The following is a 17,655-nucleotide window of genomic DNA, read 5'->3' on the forward strand; positions in this document are numbered from 1 at the left end:
TTAGTAAAAATCAGCTGGCTCACTGACATTTTTAAAATAATGCATTTGACAATGCTTTACCTGTTGGGAGACCCATGATCCTCTTCTGTGAACTGTATTAAAGTAAAGATGACTTAATGAATTTATTTTAAAATTTCTGTTCAATTAATCAACTTATTTGCAAAATGATATCAAGAAAGTCAAATGATTGCTATGCTTATAATAGCAGCAATTATTATACATATATTCCACTATATTTTGATGGCCATTTTATATTTTTAAACTTCCTTATAAATTTTAACCTAGTATAGAAAATATTTTTTTCATGTTTTTAAAACACAGACTAAATTTATTGTCTACTTGCAAAAGCACTGTGTTTTTCACTAAAAAATATGCCCATCAGAGCACAGTTGGACCTATACATATTTTGCATCCACATCAAACAGATAATACAGTCTGTAACACTATTTGGCAAATATCAGTAATAACTGAGCTAATAATGAAGTGGAATTATTTTTCAATATGATGAAATGTGCTCTTAATCAGTGTTTAAGCTTAATCAACAATTGATTCAAATAATTAAACCCCATACAAAAGAAGGGTTATAAAGAGTCTTTGTCATACTAAATCATGTGATATCATGAAAAATTTGTTCATTTTTCAAAGGAGAATTAAAAAAAACCCACAAAACAGGGCCATTTATTTACATTACAAACCGTTATAACAATTTAAAGATCTTCCTCTTCTCTTCCCAGAAGTGGTGTGATTACATTAGAGAGCAAAGATTTCTGTCCCTCTCTCAGGAGGAAAGGAATATAGCTGTGCAGCCATTCCGAGGAAAGCTCTGAAAGTCACAATTTCAGTGTTTCTCTCCTGTAGTATATTGATGACATCTACCCTGATCATGTCACTTGATGGAGAAATGGGGCATGGGGAACCGATGCTAACATATTCTGTAAGTAAATAATTGGTCTGCCTCTGATCCAGAAAACTTGTGTTTGCTTTCAGGAGAAGATGAGTAAATAAAGATCCTAAGAACTTATCACTATGTAACAGGGACAGTTCTAATTTCTATGTTAATATCCTTAAGAAAATAAACTTTCAACCTCCCCGAAATTCTCATGCTAATTTAAATCTTTATTTTGTATTTTTTACTAAAGCTCATTTCCTCAGAACATCTTCAAAAGGACCCGGTACAAGTTTAAGTGTTGTACACAGGCTATCTCATTTATTTCCTATAATAACTTATAAATCGAAACTTCTACATGTGGATATAGGTTCAGAAAAATTTAAAAGACTTGTCAAAATAGTGGAGTAGAAATAACACACCGGGTCTGTTTGATTATTATTCACTCCACATCACTGCTTCCTTTAAATACATTTGAATGAAGGAAGGAATGAAAATGTTTTGTTTGTGTGCCTGGTGTGAATTAAAGCTGATACTTAAACAATGGATAATTGAAAGAAATAAAACAGTACTTTATCAGACACATTGATTCAGACTTTCCCCCCTTGCTGAAATTAATCAAGGTTTACTCTGTTTCTAAATAGACCAACTGTGTCTCAAAGCAACTGCTCCATATCTAACTCTAAGTGATGAATAAAGTGCCTTATACCTCAGTGAACTGACCTAAGTAACAACCATCATCATCATCACCATCATTGTCATTGTCATCATCATCATGATAGCTTGCTATATACCAGGCAGGTATTAGCCTATTTAATCCCCATAATTACCTTTTTTTTGGCCGCATTGTGCAGCATGTGGGATCCCAGTTCCCTGCCCAGGGATTGAACCCATGCCCCCTGCACTGGAAGTGCAGAGTCTTAACCACTGGACCGCCAGGGAATTTCCCCATAATTAACTTTTAAAGTAGATGAAATACAACATTATCTTTGTTTTACAAATGAAGAAACTGAGGCACAGAGAAGTTAAGTGAATTCCCAAGGTCACAGAGCTAGTAAATGACAGAAATCTGATTCTAGTTCAAGTAGTTTGGCTCTAGAGTCCATGCTCATAGGCTTTACAGACTATCGTTTCTCCATAAGGTGTATATTCTTTCAAATGCCCTCATTTTCTGTGAACTGTATTTACACTTTGGGGAATATAAACTATTCATGATACCTCTTATTACATATGTATTATCTATTAAATCATTAATCATCCCTAGACTGCATATTGTACTTTAGATGGCCAATGAGTGCTAAAATCAAACTGGCTACTGCACTAAAACCGTGCTCCAAGAATGCCTTGCATAATTTATATTAGATGTGAAAACAAGCATATTTCCTTAAAAAGTCATGCCTGTAACATGGCAGGTGCATTTTCTATAATCATGTTTCATGAAATAAACATCAGACTGACTCATTTTTGTTCTGCAGGCTCAGTTATTATAAAGAAGTGACAATTTACACAAAGATCTGAAATGAAAAGGTCATCCTCATCAATTGGCCCTACTTCATAATTCCCAGCTCTATAAAGAGAGTATTTTAGATATATTCATCTATGCAGATTGTTTAAAATGAAGGCCATAAACTCTAAAATCATTGCCATTCTATTCATAAAGCAAAGGTCTCAAAATGTGTTCAAGAAGGAAATAATTTCAAATGCTTTGGTCAAAATGTACAATAATATACTAGGCATTTATTCAATTGTCCACTTTTAGAAACTTAGAAAAGTTATAAAAGCTGAATATCAGTCATGAAAAGGAGAGGTGTCATGGTTTTCTCAAAAACGTCTAAACTTTTGGACACTGGAGTAGGCTTAATAAAAACTAGCCCAGAAGCAGAAAAGATACACCACTGTGTCAATAATTATACATGCCACTATCTCATTATTCTATAATGAATATTCTCCTTATTCATTATTTTAGGTTCCAAATAAACATTATATTTTCACAGAGACATTGGATATAGTATAAGAGGTGAAATGAATATTAGCAAATGAAGGTTCATGCACAAAGATCAACAGGGCAGAACCAACTCATGTGAAGGAAAACACCAATAAGCTGTGGCTAGATTACCAAAAGCACAATTTTATATAGTGTATAAAAAAAGTTCAGGACTTCCCTGGCAGTCCAGTGGTTAAGACTTCGTGCTTCCACTGCAAGAAGCGCGGGTTTGATCCCTGGTCAGGGAACTAAAATCCTGCATGCTGTGTGGCACTGCCAAAAAAAAAAAAAAGTTCAATGCACGTGAAGTTTTGTGATTCTTAAAATATTTCAGTCTGTCTTCTACTTTAGCACAGAAAAAGACCAAACTACTTGCTTTTTGAAAAAAATATTAAGACTATTTTTTTAGAGCAGTTTTAGGTTCACAGCAAAATTGAGCAGAATGTAGAGTCCTCATCTACATCTTTCCCTGTCCCCCACCTCCATAGCCTCCCCCAACCACCAGCTTCCTGCACCATTGTGGTACAATGGATGAAACAACACTGACACATCATTATCAATCAAAATCCATAGTTTACATTCATTGTGTGTTGGACATTCTATGGGTTTGACAAACGTACAGTGACATGTATCTATCATCATAGTGTCATGTGGAATATTTTCACTGCTTTACAATTCCCCTATGATCTACCTATTCAACCCACCCTCCTTCCAAGCTGCTTGCAATCATGGGTCGTTTTATAGTCTCCATAGTTTTGCCTTTTCCAGAATATCATATAGTTGGAATCATACAGTATATAGTTTTTTAAGATTGGTTTCTTTCACTTGGTAATATGCATTTAAGTTTCCCCCCACGTCCTTTTGTGGCTTCAGAGCTCATTTCTTTCTAGAGAAATGGTTGCTTCCAAGTTTTGGCAACTGTGAATAAACTGGCTATAAACATTAACATGGAGGTTTTTGTGTGGACATAAATTTTCAAGTTGTTTGGGTAAGTATCAAGGAGCACAATTGTTGGATCATAGGGGAGGAGTATGTTTAGTTTTAAAAGAAGCTGCCAAATTCTATTCTAAAGTGGCTGTACCATTTTGCACTCCAACCAGCAATGAATGAGAGTTTCTGTTGCTGTACATATTTGTCAGGATTTGGTACTGGCAGTGTTTTAAATGTTAGCCATTCCAATAGGTGAGTAGTGCTATTTTGTTGTTTTAATTTGCATTTCCCTAATGAAGTATGATGCTGATCATCTTTTCATATGCCTAATTGTCATCTGTATATCTTCTTTGGTGAGGTGTCTGTTTATATCTTTTAACTGTTTTGAAATTGGGTTGTTTTTTTACTGTTGAGTTTTAGGTGTTCTTTTGGTTAACAGTCAATTATCAGTACAAATATTTTCTCCCAGCCTGGTTTGTCTTCTCATTCTCTTGACGGTGTCTTCACAGAGAAGAAGTTTTTTAATTTTACTGAAGCCCAGTTTTTCAATTCTTTCTTTCATGGATCATGCCCTCAGTGTTGAATCTAAAAAGTTCTTGCCAAATCCAGTGTCTTTTAGGAGTTTTATAGTTTTTCATTTTACATTTAGGTATATAGTCCATTTTGAGTTAATTTTTGTGAAGGGTGTAAGCTCTATGTCTAGATTCATTTTATTGCATGTGGATATCTAGTTGTTCCAGAACCATCTGTTGAAAGGACTGCCTTTCTTACATTGTATTGCCTTTACCCCTTTCTCAAACATCAGTTGACTATAATTGTGTGGGTATGTTTTGGGACTCTATCTTCTGTTCAATTGATTTGTCTGTTCTTTTGCCAATACCACACTGTCTTAATTACTGTAGTTTTTATAGTGAGACTTGAAGTCAGGTAGTGTCACTACTCCAACTATTTTCTTCTCCTTTAATATTGTGCTGGTTATTCTGGGTCTTTTAACTCTCCATATAAACTTTACCATCAGTCATTGATATCCACAAAATAAGATTTTCATTAGAACTGCATGAATCTATGTAGATCAACTGAATTCAATTGAATCTATAGAAAAATGAACATCTTGTCAATATTGCCTCACTATCCATGAACATGGAACATCTCTCTTCTTATTTAGTTCTTTGATTTCTTTCATCAGAACTTTGTTTACTTCATATAGATCCTACGCATATTTTGTTAGAATATATGTAAGTCATTTTTAGTGTTAATGTATGTGGTGTTGTGCTTTTAATTTCAAACTCTAATTTTTACTGTTGATATATAGGAAAACAATTGACTTTTGTATATTAACCTTGTATCCTGCTACTTTGCTATAATCACTTTTTAGTCACAGAATTTTTTTTGTTGTTGACTCTTCAGGATTTTGTACTTAGACAATCATTTCAACTGCAAATAAAAACAGTTCTATTTTTTTCTTTTCCAGTCTGTATACTTCTTACTTCCTTTGCTGGCCTTGTTGCATTAGCTAGGACTTGCAGTAAAATGCTAAAACGGAGTGATGAGAAGGAACATATTTGCTGTTTCCTGATCTTGGCAGAAAACAATCTGGTTTCACACTATTTAGTATGAGGTTAACTAGAGTTTTTGTAGATTTCTTTATCAAGCTGAGGAAGTTCCTTTCTATTCCTAGTTTGCTGAGAGATTTTGTCATGAATGGGTGTGTGATTTTATCAAATACCTTTTCTGCCTATTGATTTGATTATGTGATTTTTTCCATCTTTAGCCTGTTGATGTGATGGATTACCTTAATTGATTTTTGAATGCTATACCAGCCTTGTATATCTATAATAAATGCCCTGTGGTCATGGTGTATAATTCATTTATACATTGTTGGGTTTGATTTGCTAATATTTTTTGAGAACTTTTGCATCTACGTTCACGAGAAATTTTGGCCTGTAGTTTTCTTTCTTTTAATGTCTTAGTCTGGTTTTGGTATTAGGGTAATGTTGGTTTCATAGAATATGTTAGGAAGTATTCCCACCACTTCTGTTTTCTGGAAGAAACTGTAAAGAATTGATATAATATCTTCCTTAAATACTTGGGAGAATTTACCAGTGAAACAACGTGGGCTAAACCAATGGTTTCTTTCTACAACTGGGAGAAGCCTTATTGAAATTCATAGGTAGGTAGCAATGCTTTGAAGCGTTTCATAATTAAGCAATTTCAATGTAAGTTACTCCCTCAATCACACAAAAATATTCAGAAAAAAATTAAATAAAGGCTATAGGATTACCGCTCATACCATCATGACCATACAAACTGGGCAAAACTTTAAAATACCCTAATACAATGCAATAGTGCATAAAAAATATTTTATACTTTTCTGAGAGAAACCTCACTGGTCAAAGAGGACAGAAAACAAAGATACCTGCTTCCTCCAGAAAATTCTGGCATTCACATGCAAGATTTTTAAAAATATTTATTTATTTGGCTGCACCAGGTCTTAATTCCAACATGTGGGATCTTTTAATTGCGGCATGTGGGCTCTTAGTTGCAGCATGTGGGATCTAGTTCCTTGGCCAGGGATCAAACCTGGGCCCGCTGCATTGGGAGCGTGGAGTCCCAACCACTGGACCACCAGGGAAGTCCCACATGAAAGATTTTTAGTAACGCAGCGTATTATTCAATAATTCCCATTTCACCATAAATTTCATAATTTCAAAAAAGTATCCATTATTTAATAATGTTTTTGATTGTCTTTCAAGGCCCAGCTTCAAGGTAACCATTATATTCCAAAAATTCTCAGTGAATATTGACCACATATCCCCACTTACTACAGCCTGTGTCTACCATTCATATTCTTTGGAATATAGCAATGAGGTTCTTGCATGCATTTTACTTAAAATATTTAAGCCTGAAGTAATTGTAATATTCATGAGAAAAATAAATATTCCAGCAAAAACTCAGGAGAAAGTGGTGACTACTGCATATTATCATTTATATGTGATGTATATAAATATGTATGTGTAAATGTATTATATAGATATGTCTATATTTGTGTGTATGATTTCTCCTCCTTTCAACTAAAACAATTACACAAGATGAAATTAGAGCTAGCCAGAATGTCAGATACCTCTGGATGTTATAGGCAGCCCATCTGGTCCTATATCCATAATGAACTTTGCATAAATCAAATGAGATTGATGAAAACATGCCCAGTTGGTTGCCAGAACTCGGAACACGTCAGCACAGCCAAGTGGAAACAATGGATAGCACAGGTATCTAATGATCCTGAGCTGTCGTTAGGGCCAGTGACTTTCACATAGCTACTCAACAATTTTCCATACGATTAAAGATAACTTCTATATTTAATTAAACAAGTTTGGCTTTAGGAAACTCAAATTAATAATGTAAATAACTTAGAAACCTGAAATTTCTTCCAACTACATGCTACAAAATATCTCCTGGGCTGCATGGGGATTTAAGAGTGTTTTTTGACTTTGCTTCTACAGATTTCATGGGAGTCTCGAGTAACCATGACTGATCCATCACTCTGAAAGGTAAAAACAGGAAAAATGAATTGATTTTCTACTCTTTGTACAAAGTAGCAGTGATGATTAAGATAGAAAGGCAGCCTTCCATGGGGAAAAATGTTCCTTTTATGTCTGTAAAGATAATTTGCTTTTCATCCTGCATGTGCATCTAAATGAAGATTCTTTTATATAATAAATATTTTTGTAATGTATCTACCTCTTCAACTATCTTAAATTAAAAAAAAAATTATGATCACAGAGGCTTCACCTACTTTCTCCTTAATTCATAAAACAGACAGTTACATTATGTGTGAAAAAGCCTAACATTTAAAAAACACAGACAAAAAGTTTCAGAAGTTTATTTTTAATTCCATAACATCATGGAAATAAAGCTAGATTAAGAGCCAACAGATCCCTATTCTAGTTTCAGCCTAGAACAGGTCAATATCTATGTCTTCATGAATTAGGCCAAGATACTTCACTTCTCTGAGTATCAGGGTCTATTTTCTGCTCAATGAAGGGATTGAACTCAGCTTCAAAGTTTCCTTTCAGCTTTATTACTCTATGCAATATTTCTCAAAATATATTTGTCAGAACTCTGGTCTTGCAAGCTATTTCATTTGAAAATGAATGTTTCATGATTAAATTCATTTGGGAAGTTGCACACTTCATTTATTCAATGTACATTTATATAATAGTTTTATAGTGTGAACTAAGACTGCCTTGAGGAGTCAGTTAATATGTTTTATCAAGGAGATAGCATTAATAATCATGCAAATAGGTGCTTAAAATAGCAGTCATAAAATATCATACAGACAAAATGTACTTGATATTCTGAGGTTCCTATTAGGCTGGGCATTCGACCAAGGCTTTCGTGAGGAAGTGACAATTTAAATGAGATTAAATGTTTGCTTAGTATTTAAGTAGGAAAAGCAGGAGGGAAGATATATCTAGTGAATGGAAAGTATGAGCAAATGCACAGTGGCAGAAGGCAGAATGACACTGTAAGACAAACTTAAAGCAGACCCACATGGCAGAGGGAAAGAAAGCACCCCAGACTGTACGAGTGATGAAGATCAGGCTTTTACAAAGCCTTTAAGCAATTAAAGATTTTGCTCTTAGTAAAGAAAGAGAGCTATTCAACATATACTTGAAAGAGGCATGAAATGACCATACTTGTGTCAAGAATATCATGGGTGAAAATAAAAGATTGGAGCTAAACTACAGCTGTCTTGAATAGACCAGTTTGAAGATTGAGATCAAGATCACAAATGTTCTGAGGTTGACCCAGGCTATTAGTGATAGAGATGAAATAGATATATGAGATACTTAGTGGATAGATTAAATACAGAGAGAAGCAAGAAGAGAATCACAAGGATGAACGTTACGTCTCTGGTTCGCATAATTGTTAGGAAAGGGCATGTTCATTGAAATAGGAGATCTGGACAAATACGTGACATAATGGTCATCTATTGCTGCACCTATTGCATAATTTATCTATCATATAAGCTTTGTACCTTAAAACAAAACACATTTGTCATCTCACATTTTTTATTATTAGTTTTGTGTGTCAATAATCTGGTAACAGTGTAGCTGGGTCTTCTATTTTAAGGTCTCACAAAGTTCCAATCAAAGCGTTAGCTGCGGCTGCAGCATTATTCAAGGCTCAACTGTGAAACCACCTGTTTCCAAGCTTGGTGGTTGTTGGCAAGCATTGCTTCTCTTGATTTGTAAGACTGAGGGCCACGGTTTCTTACTGACTGTCAGTTGAAGGTCAAACTCAGTTCCTTACCATGTGGCCCTTTCCAACATTGCTGCTTGCTTCCTGAAAGGCAGCAAGGAAAGACAGTTTCCTCACAAAATGGATGCTGCATCTTATATAACCTAAACACACATACATGATCATATACATTCTGTCATTTTTCTTGCATTCTGTTGGTTAGAACAAAGTGTCAAACACACCAAAGGGGAGAAAATCACAGAAGGGCATGAAAACAAGAAAGCAGAGATGAGGGGGCCACCCTAGAGTCTGTCCACCATATTTATGCATGGAAATTTTGAGATCAGTTTTGGTTATATTGAAACATCCTCTACATGTCTGAAAAATTCATGAGAATACTGACTTGAAGTTATAAACTTGTTGGTGCTCCCTCATTTAAATCCAAAGGATGTTAATACCCAGGGAGAGAAATATGTATTGAAGAGAGAAAGAGGCTCAAAAACAAACCCAGAAGAACTCTAACAGTTACTGTCTAGGTAAGGAAAGATGATCCTACAAAGAAGTTGAAGAGCTAGTATACTAATATACTAATTATACTAATAATGTTATATGTATTAATTACATATTAATATAATACTAATAAGATATATTACTATAACTAATATAATTATCTTATAATAAAGATATAATTAATTAAATTTAGTTACTATCATTATATTGCAATTATACAATAATTATGACCAAAATTATAACTGTATTAATTATATTAGTTAGCACATAAAATTCTAAAAGAGAAACTACCATAAACCATAAGAAATGAGAAAATGGGAAGACAATTATAGAGGAAAATCCTACTTTTTAAATAATCTGAATATATTAAATAACTTGGGATAAATTTAAAACTCTCTCTCTCTTTCTATATATATATGTATATATTTCTCTATGATATGAGTTACAAATCTCCATATTTTATGACCACGTAGAGAGGTGGGATAGGGAGGGTGGGAGGGAGACTCAAGAGGGAGGAGATATGGAGATATATGTATATGTATAGCTGATTCACTTTGTTATAAAGCAGAAACTAACACATCATTGTAAAGCAATTATATTCCAATAAAGATGTTAAAAAAATGTGTCCATCAAGTTATAAGAAAAAGATCAACATTAATCTAATATAAGAATGGGCAAAGCATATAAAAAGACAGATCAGGGAATACAAGAGACTCTTAAACCAGTGTAAAGATAAGATACTCAACTATGCTCAGATTAAGAAAAATATATATTAAATAACACTGAGGTAGTATTTCCTATCAGACTGGATAAAAACAAAAAAACTGGCACCACCTTCTGCTGGTCAGACCGTGTTACTATTGTCATGTGTTTGATATAACCAATGGGTGGCAATTTGGCAATATCTATCAAAATTATAACTGCAGTACATTTTTACTAGGTGACTTCATTTTGGTGAAGTCATCACTCAGATATATCAGCACAGCTGCAAAGTAATGTGTTGTCTGTAGTAGCGATATTTTGGAAACAGCTTAATATCCAACTCTAGAAATAGATTACATCAATTATGTTATATCCATAGAACAGAATCTTATCCAGCTGTACAAACAAAACATAACAAAACAAAAAACAAGAAAGCTACTTATGTATTGATTTGGAAATATCTCAAGGATATTCTATTAAGTAAAAGGGCAAGGTGTTTACATATTCTAATCTGTGTATTGCTATGCTAATATGTGTAAAATAGGACAAATAATGTATGTAAGTACTAGTCTATGCATACAGAAATTGTGGAAGGATAAACTAGACACTACTGACACTGAATATCTGGGCAGAGAGAACAGATAGGATATGGAGTTGTTTGAAGGAAGATTTTCACTTTATACTTGATTATACATTTTTATGTTTGTAAATGCATTGCTTCTTCACAATCAAATAAAAACTTGAATTGTGAAAATAAAGAGGAGTCTGATGATGTTGAATAGGGCTGAGAAGTAAAGTAAATTGGTGACTGAGGACTGTCAAATATTTTCACTCTCATTGATGCTCTTAGTTATTGTACATAACAGACTTTGAGAACATCTGCATTAATGAAACTCACATAATAGTTTAATTCAGTGTTTCCCAAATTTACTTGATCATTGAATTACTTAAATATCACACATTAATAGCCAAGTAAATTAGTGCTCTGTGAAACGCATTTTGGGAAAATACTGATCCATGGCATTGAAACTTTCGAGTACTTTATCAGTCACAGACAATGACTATCTTAAAAGTTCCATCATCTAGTGGACACACAAGGTATATGTTTTTATGAATTTAACTGTAAGTGCTTTCAAAAGGATAGCATATATAATTATAACCATTATGAAAAATGGTTTGCAGTAGAATGATAAGGAAATTAAATTCTTCATATGGGTGAGCTTGAAATTTCTTCAAGCTGAACTAGCAACCTTAATCCTTTGAATAACCTACATTTTTAATTTGGCATGAAAGCATTTCAAGTTGTGTAATAAAACTAATGAGGCTGCTATTGTTGCAAAACAATAACCAACATATATCTTATTGTTGGAAACTGTAGTAAGTCCATGCATGGGGTGAACTAAGACAGCTTTTCTGTTTGTTTGCTTCAGAAAGAAGGATGATATATATTCACACTGCTTTCCTTAAAGAAAAATAAAATAGCATCCTAAATATGTACAATGCCTGGAAGAAATTCAAAAGTATTAGTTATTTTCAAACAAATGTGGAACTCTGAGAATCATTCAATGTAATGATATTAAAACACAAACGTATCTTCTCTGCCTACCAATTGGACCTAAACATACACCTATAAACATTAAGCATATAGCTTCAACCAACAGATTCTATTCATCAAAACTGCTGGTCTTTCTCTATAGCAATCATGATCTGTGGCAGTAAATACTACCTGTTAGCGTAATACATCTGGCAGCTGAAAATGAGTTCAGATTTATCCAAGTGATGTGCAATGTCAGAAAAACTGATGATTCTCATATGAATGAACTATAGTGGCTTTTCCCTACAATATGTAAGTTGAATCAAAAGAGTTACTTTAAATTATACACTGCAGATTTTCAGAAAATGACAACAATAACAAAACTACTTAAAACAGCTCTTTGTACCACTCTACTAAGATGACGGGTGAAGTATAATCAACCAACACAAGGTTGTTTGTGCATTTATTCATCAATTCATCCAGCCATGCAGCTACCCAGTTATCTATTTGATTTCTTAAATTATTACTGAGTGTAATGAGGTCTCAGCTTTGGGACTACATATATAATTAATCCACAGCCCTTACCCTCAAGGAGCTCACAGTCTGGTGGAAGACATGTGTTGCTCACATTACTAAGTATTCTTACCATGGGAGCAAAAGTGGGTGCATTATGGTGGTGGGGTTCATCTAACTTAAGTCTGGGATCAGGGAAGGCTTCTTACAGTGGTGACACTTGAGCTCAGTCTGACTAGGCTGACTGGAAGCCAGTCAGAGAAGTATCATGCATCAAGAAAACACTATAATCAATGCTAGAGAAGAGAAGGAAGAAATGTTCATTATTTTTCCTGAAGAGTCATGCAAACTTGGAATGCTCATACTACCAGCAGCAGTGCCTCTAACTCTTAGCTTCACTTCAGAATCACTGGGGGAGCTGGGTAAATATAAAGATCTCAGGATCAGTAAAAATCAAGATCTGATAACAGAGACCAGGAAGCCCTATTTTACAGGTAATTCTGATGCAGCTGCACTGGGGCCATGTATTTGAAAATGACTATCAAACCCTCTAGTCCAAGCTCCTTGTATTCCAGATTAGAAAATTGAATCTGAAAGATTAACTGTCTGTCCTCATCCCCCGGCTGCTCGTGGCAATCTGACCCTGTTCTTCTAACGTGAGGTCTTTCCACTCCATGGACCTATTTTCCTATGATCATGATACTCTTGATCATAGTACCTTCTTCCCAGGTTTGTCCAAGCTTCCTTCCTGTGTCTTTCCCTTCTTTCTTTTTCTACAGGCTCAGTGCTCTCATTGTTGGCATCAAAAAAGAAATAAATAAGTAAATCTTCCTTGAAGAAAGGACCTGAAACCCATTGCCACTACAGTATCAGTGTCTTCCATTGCTTTAGCCTTCATATATATTTTCGATGCCCTAAAGTCTAATTCAAATTTAAAAAGTGATAATTTTTATTATCATTATTTATTTATATTATCCTGCGTGCAAGCAAAAATTTCAGAATTAGGGACAGATTTATTACTACTTATTTACAGCAATAAACACACCCCAGTTCATCACTCTCTGGGATGATGCAGTGAGTCAGATGGATAGAACTGTATCTGCCCAAAGGGGGTTTTCTTACAACAAGGAAGAGGAACCCTGAAATTAAGAATCTCCAGAGGCCACCCTCCCCTCCTGAGAGAGAGAAAAGAACCTATCTCCTTAATGTGAATAAAGTATCTTTAGAAAGAGAAGGGGAAGGCCCCTGGATTCTTAACCTATGTAATGTAAATAAACATCTCTGGAGAGGAGATAAGACAATTTATAACCCTTAATATGTTTCCCTGGTTCAAGGATTTGTTCCCCATTGACATGTAAACAAAAACCTGTGGGAAGGTAAATCTTTCTGGAGTTCTCAGAGCCATCTAATCACTTTTAACTCCCAAAACTTGTCCTTTTAACTTATATTCTAAATTTCTTTGCTCAGAAAGCCCTAACATTTCAGAAACCAAAAATATTTTAGAAAATCTTTTCTTTATAGTTCCATGATTATTGAATTTATCATATCCTTAAGACTCAGAGATGAGAGGGTGTATAGTATTTAGGGATCACAGAGAGGTGCTCGCCATCTCTTTTTGGCAACTGTCCATACAGATTTTGTTTAGAGCAGAGCATTACCATCCAGATTTAACCTCCAAAACTGGGCAGAAATGACTTATTTAATAATGCTTATCAGTGACTTCCTCATTAATTAATTGATTTTTCATTCTATACTCTTTATCAAATGACCATTATGTTGCAGCTACTATGCTTCTCTGTTAAGTACTAGTGGCACAAAATAAATTAAACAGCATTTCTTGATTTTGTGTTATTCTCAGGCCAATGGAAAGAGGAAGGAAGTGAGGAAGAAAAACAGGAAGGAAAGAAACAAGAAGGAAGAGAAAGAAATACAGATATAATAAAAACATACTACTTGACAGGATGTATACTGTGTATATCCACATGATATGTCTTATTTAATTCGAATTACTTAACCTCTGCTAACATTCTAGGAAGTGCATACCATTATTATCCAGATTTCACACTGGAAGAGACAAATGCAGAGAGGTAACATAATTAATCTGCTGGTGTGACAGATGCCCCCACTATTATTACAAGCCAAAAGCCTGCTTTCTCAGATACCAATGATGTCCTGAACACAAAATACAAATGAGGAATTACCAAATATTGTGGTTAGCAATGTAGGTGAACTAGAGTAAGGTACTATGGGGTACAAAAGACAAAGCCACTAACCCTGCTGGGGACACAATGGAGACATGTCCTGTGAACACTCAGAAAGAATTCTCTGATTACCAGAGATCAGCTAGAGTATTCTAAGAGCCAAACGGCAATTCCTTTAGCTCATTATTCATTCAAGAAATAGTTATTTCGTACCTTTGGGTATAGGTAGTATACATACTGGGAATCCAGTGGTGGAAAAGACATACACAATCCTTGCCCTTATGGAATTTGGAGCTTGTAATCTTTTATAAAAGCATGTAAGTATGGTATTTGTTACAAAATAATGATTAGAGGATATTATGGGAAAATGGACCCTAGCCCAAGTTAATGGGGTCAGGAAAATTCTGTGAAGGAAGCCTGAGTCTTAAGGAAGAAGCAATAGTTAGTTAGATAGAGGGGACTGAACCCATTGATGGGAAAGGATGTTTTAGAAAGAAACAGCAAGACAATGTTCAAGGAAGTGATAGAAGGCAAAATATAATGAATATTTTCATTGAAACTGACACAGGCTTTAGTAATATATTTTTACAGATAGAAATATTTGAATCTCAATACTCCACAATAATACTATTCACTACCATTATGGAGGTATTATGGAAGGCTGTTATGTGCCAGATAGTGTACTAGATGCTTTATATATTATTGGTACTCACATCCAGCCTATGAAGAAGATATTTTAGGGTTTGAGATTGCTAAAACATTCCATGACTCAGTGGCACATTTAATAAATTTTTCTTAATATTTTCAGAGAGAAAATAACAAACAGGTTGAATGAAGGAGAGAGTAACAGTACTAATGAAAACAAATTATAAAGAATTTGAATTGAGTTTCTCCTGCCACTATGATGTCATCATAGGAGTTTTTTATTTAACGGAAAATATCCAGTGCTGGGAGCCATAATATCTGGATTCTCACTTTTACTCTAATCTAACTAGATCACTAAAACTCTTTGTACATTAGTGTTATATTCTTTCATCAATTTATATATCTTTCTTTATCTAATAATTATTTTAATGCAACCTTCAATTTTTTACTCCAGTTTATATTCTTACCACATTACACCTGAATTATGACAATGACTTCCCCAGTTCATCCTTTTAGTATCCTTCTACTCAAAACTATGCCATTAGGATAACATCCTAAGTATTGCTTTCATCAATTTCATATTTCAAAATCCTATATTCATTTTTATTGAATGTAAAGTTATATTTTCAACTCTACCTGCATCCAAGTCTTTCCCTCCAATTTAGTTAACCATCATTCCCACTCAACATAAAGTCTCTGGATTAGCCAGAATGTTTAATCACAGAACTCAGAATTCACCTTCAACAAAATGAATGGTCTCTCACTGCACTCAGACTCTTCCTTCAAATTACCTTCGTTCTCTTCACATATCTAAATCGCAACCATTCTTCAAGATCCAACTCTAATCAACTTTCTCCCAAGAGGGTTTTCTGAGGTTATTGGAATCAACATTAATTTCTAAATATTCTCTGATGACTAGAATGTTGATTGCTTAATTCATTTGATTAAAATATTAATTACTAGTCATATTTTGTTTTGTGCCCCTTGAGGGTAGGGGTCTCATCATGTACTTTATCTGAATCATCTATAGTCACAAATGCTGACTACACAGAAGATCAAAACATATTCAGAGAATTAAATTTGGAAAACTTATTTTGTGTCAGAATGATTTAGGATGTATGGTATAATGACCTTCACTTTGGAATGAGTCATACCACTTCTATAAGCCACAGGAGCAATGGTGAATAACTGGCAGACCTAAGATCATTCTTTTCATGACTAAGAATGATCTCAGGCCTGCCAGTTATTCACCATTATACATATACAGCAATGATCCCCTATGCTTTTATAACTTAAAATGAGTTAGGCCAGCATTGAGGTGGGAAGGTTGCCTCGTGCTGTAAAGTCAGTAGAGGATACAAAGTTGCTCTCTACAGCTACACTACTGATTAAGAAAGAAGTATATAGGAGTTTGCATAAATTGGACCTAATTTAAACCCTTTTCAAAACAGCAAGGGAATTTTATTCTTGTTGTCTGATTTAGGGATTCAATCCCAAACTACAAACTAGACTTGAGAGCGACTTGTGTTCTCCATCACAAATAATGGGATTAGGTGTTTACTTATTTATTTTTTTTTACTTTTAAAAATTTTATTTATTTGTTAATTTGTTTATTTTTAAACATCTTTATTGGAGTATAACTGTTTTACAACAGTGTGTTAGTTTCTGCTTTATAACAAAGTGAATCAGCTATACATATACAAATATCCCCATCCCTCCACCCTCTTGAGTCTCCCTCCCACCCTCCCTATTCCACTGCTCTAGGTGGTCACAAAGCATCGAGCTGATATCCCTGTGCTATGCAGCTGCTTCCCACTAGCTTTCTATTTTACATTTGGTAGTGTATATGTGTCCATGCCACTCTCTCACTTCGTCCCAGCTTACCCTTCCCACTCCCCGTGTCCTAAAATCCATTCCCTATGTCTGCGTCTTTAAACCTATCTTGCCCCTAAGTTCTTCAGAACCATTTTTGTTTGTTTGTTTGTTTTAGATTCCATATAAATGTGTTAGCATATGGTATTTGTTTTCCTCTTTCTGACTTACTTCACTCTGTACGACAGTCTCTAGGTCCATCCACCTCACTACAAACAACTCAATTTCATTTCTTTTCATGGCTGAGTAATATTCCATTGTATATATGTTCCACATCTTCTTTATCCATTCATCTGTTGATGGATAATTAGATTGATTCTATGTCCTGGCTATTGTAAATAGAGCTGCAATGAACACTGTGGTACATGGCTCTTTTTGAATTATGGTTTTCTCAGGGTGTATGCCCAGTAGTGGGATTGCTGGGTCATATGGTAGTTCTATTTGTAGTTTTTTAAGGAACCTTCATCCTGTTCTCCATAGTGGTTGTCCCAGTTTACATTCCCACCAACAGTGTAGGAGGGTTCCCTTTTCTCCACACCCTCTCCAGCATTTGTTTGTAGATTTTTGATGGTGGCCATTCTGACTGGTGTGAGGTGATACCTCATTGTAGTTTTGATTTGCATTTCTCTAATGATTA

This window comes from Phocoena phocoena, chromosome 9, assembly GCF_963924675.1.
Source record: "Phocoena phocoena chromosome 9, mPhoPho1.1, whole genome shotgun sequence".
In the NCBI taxonomy this organism is placed as follows: domain Eukaryota; kingdom Metazoa; phylum Chordata; class Mammalia; order Artiodactyla; family Phocoenidae; genus Phocoena; species Phocoena phocoena.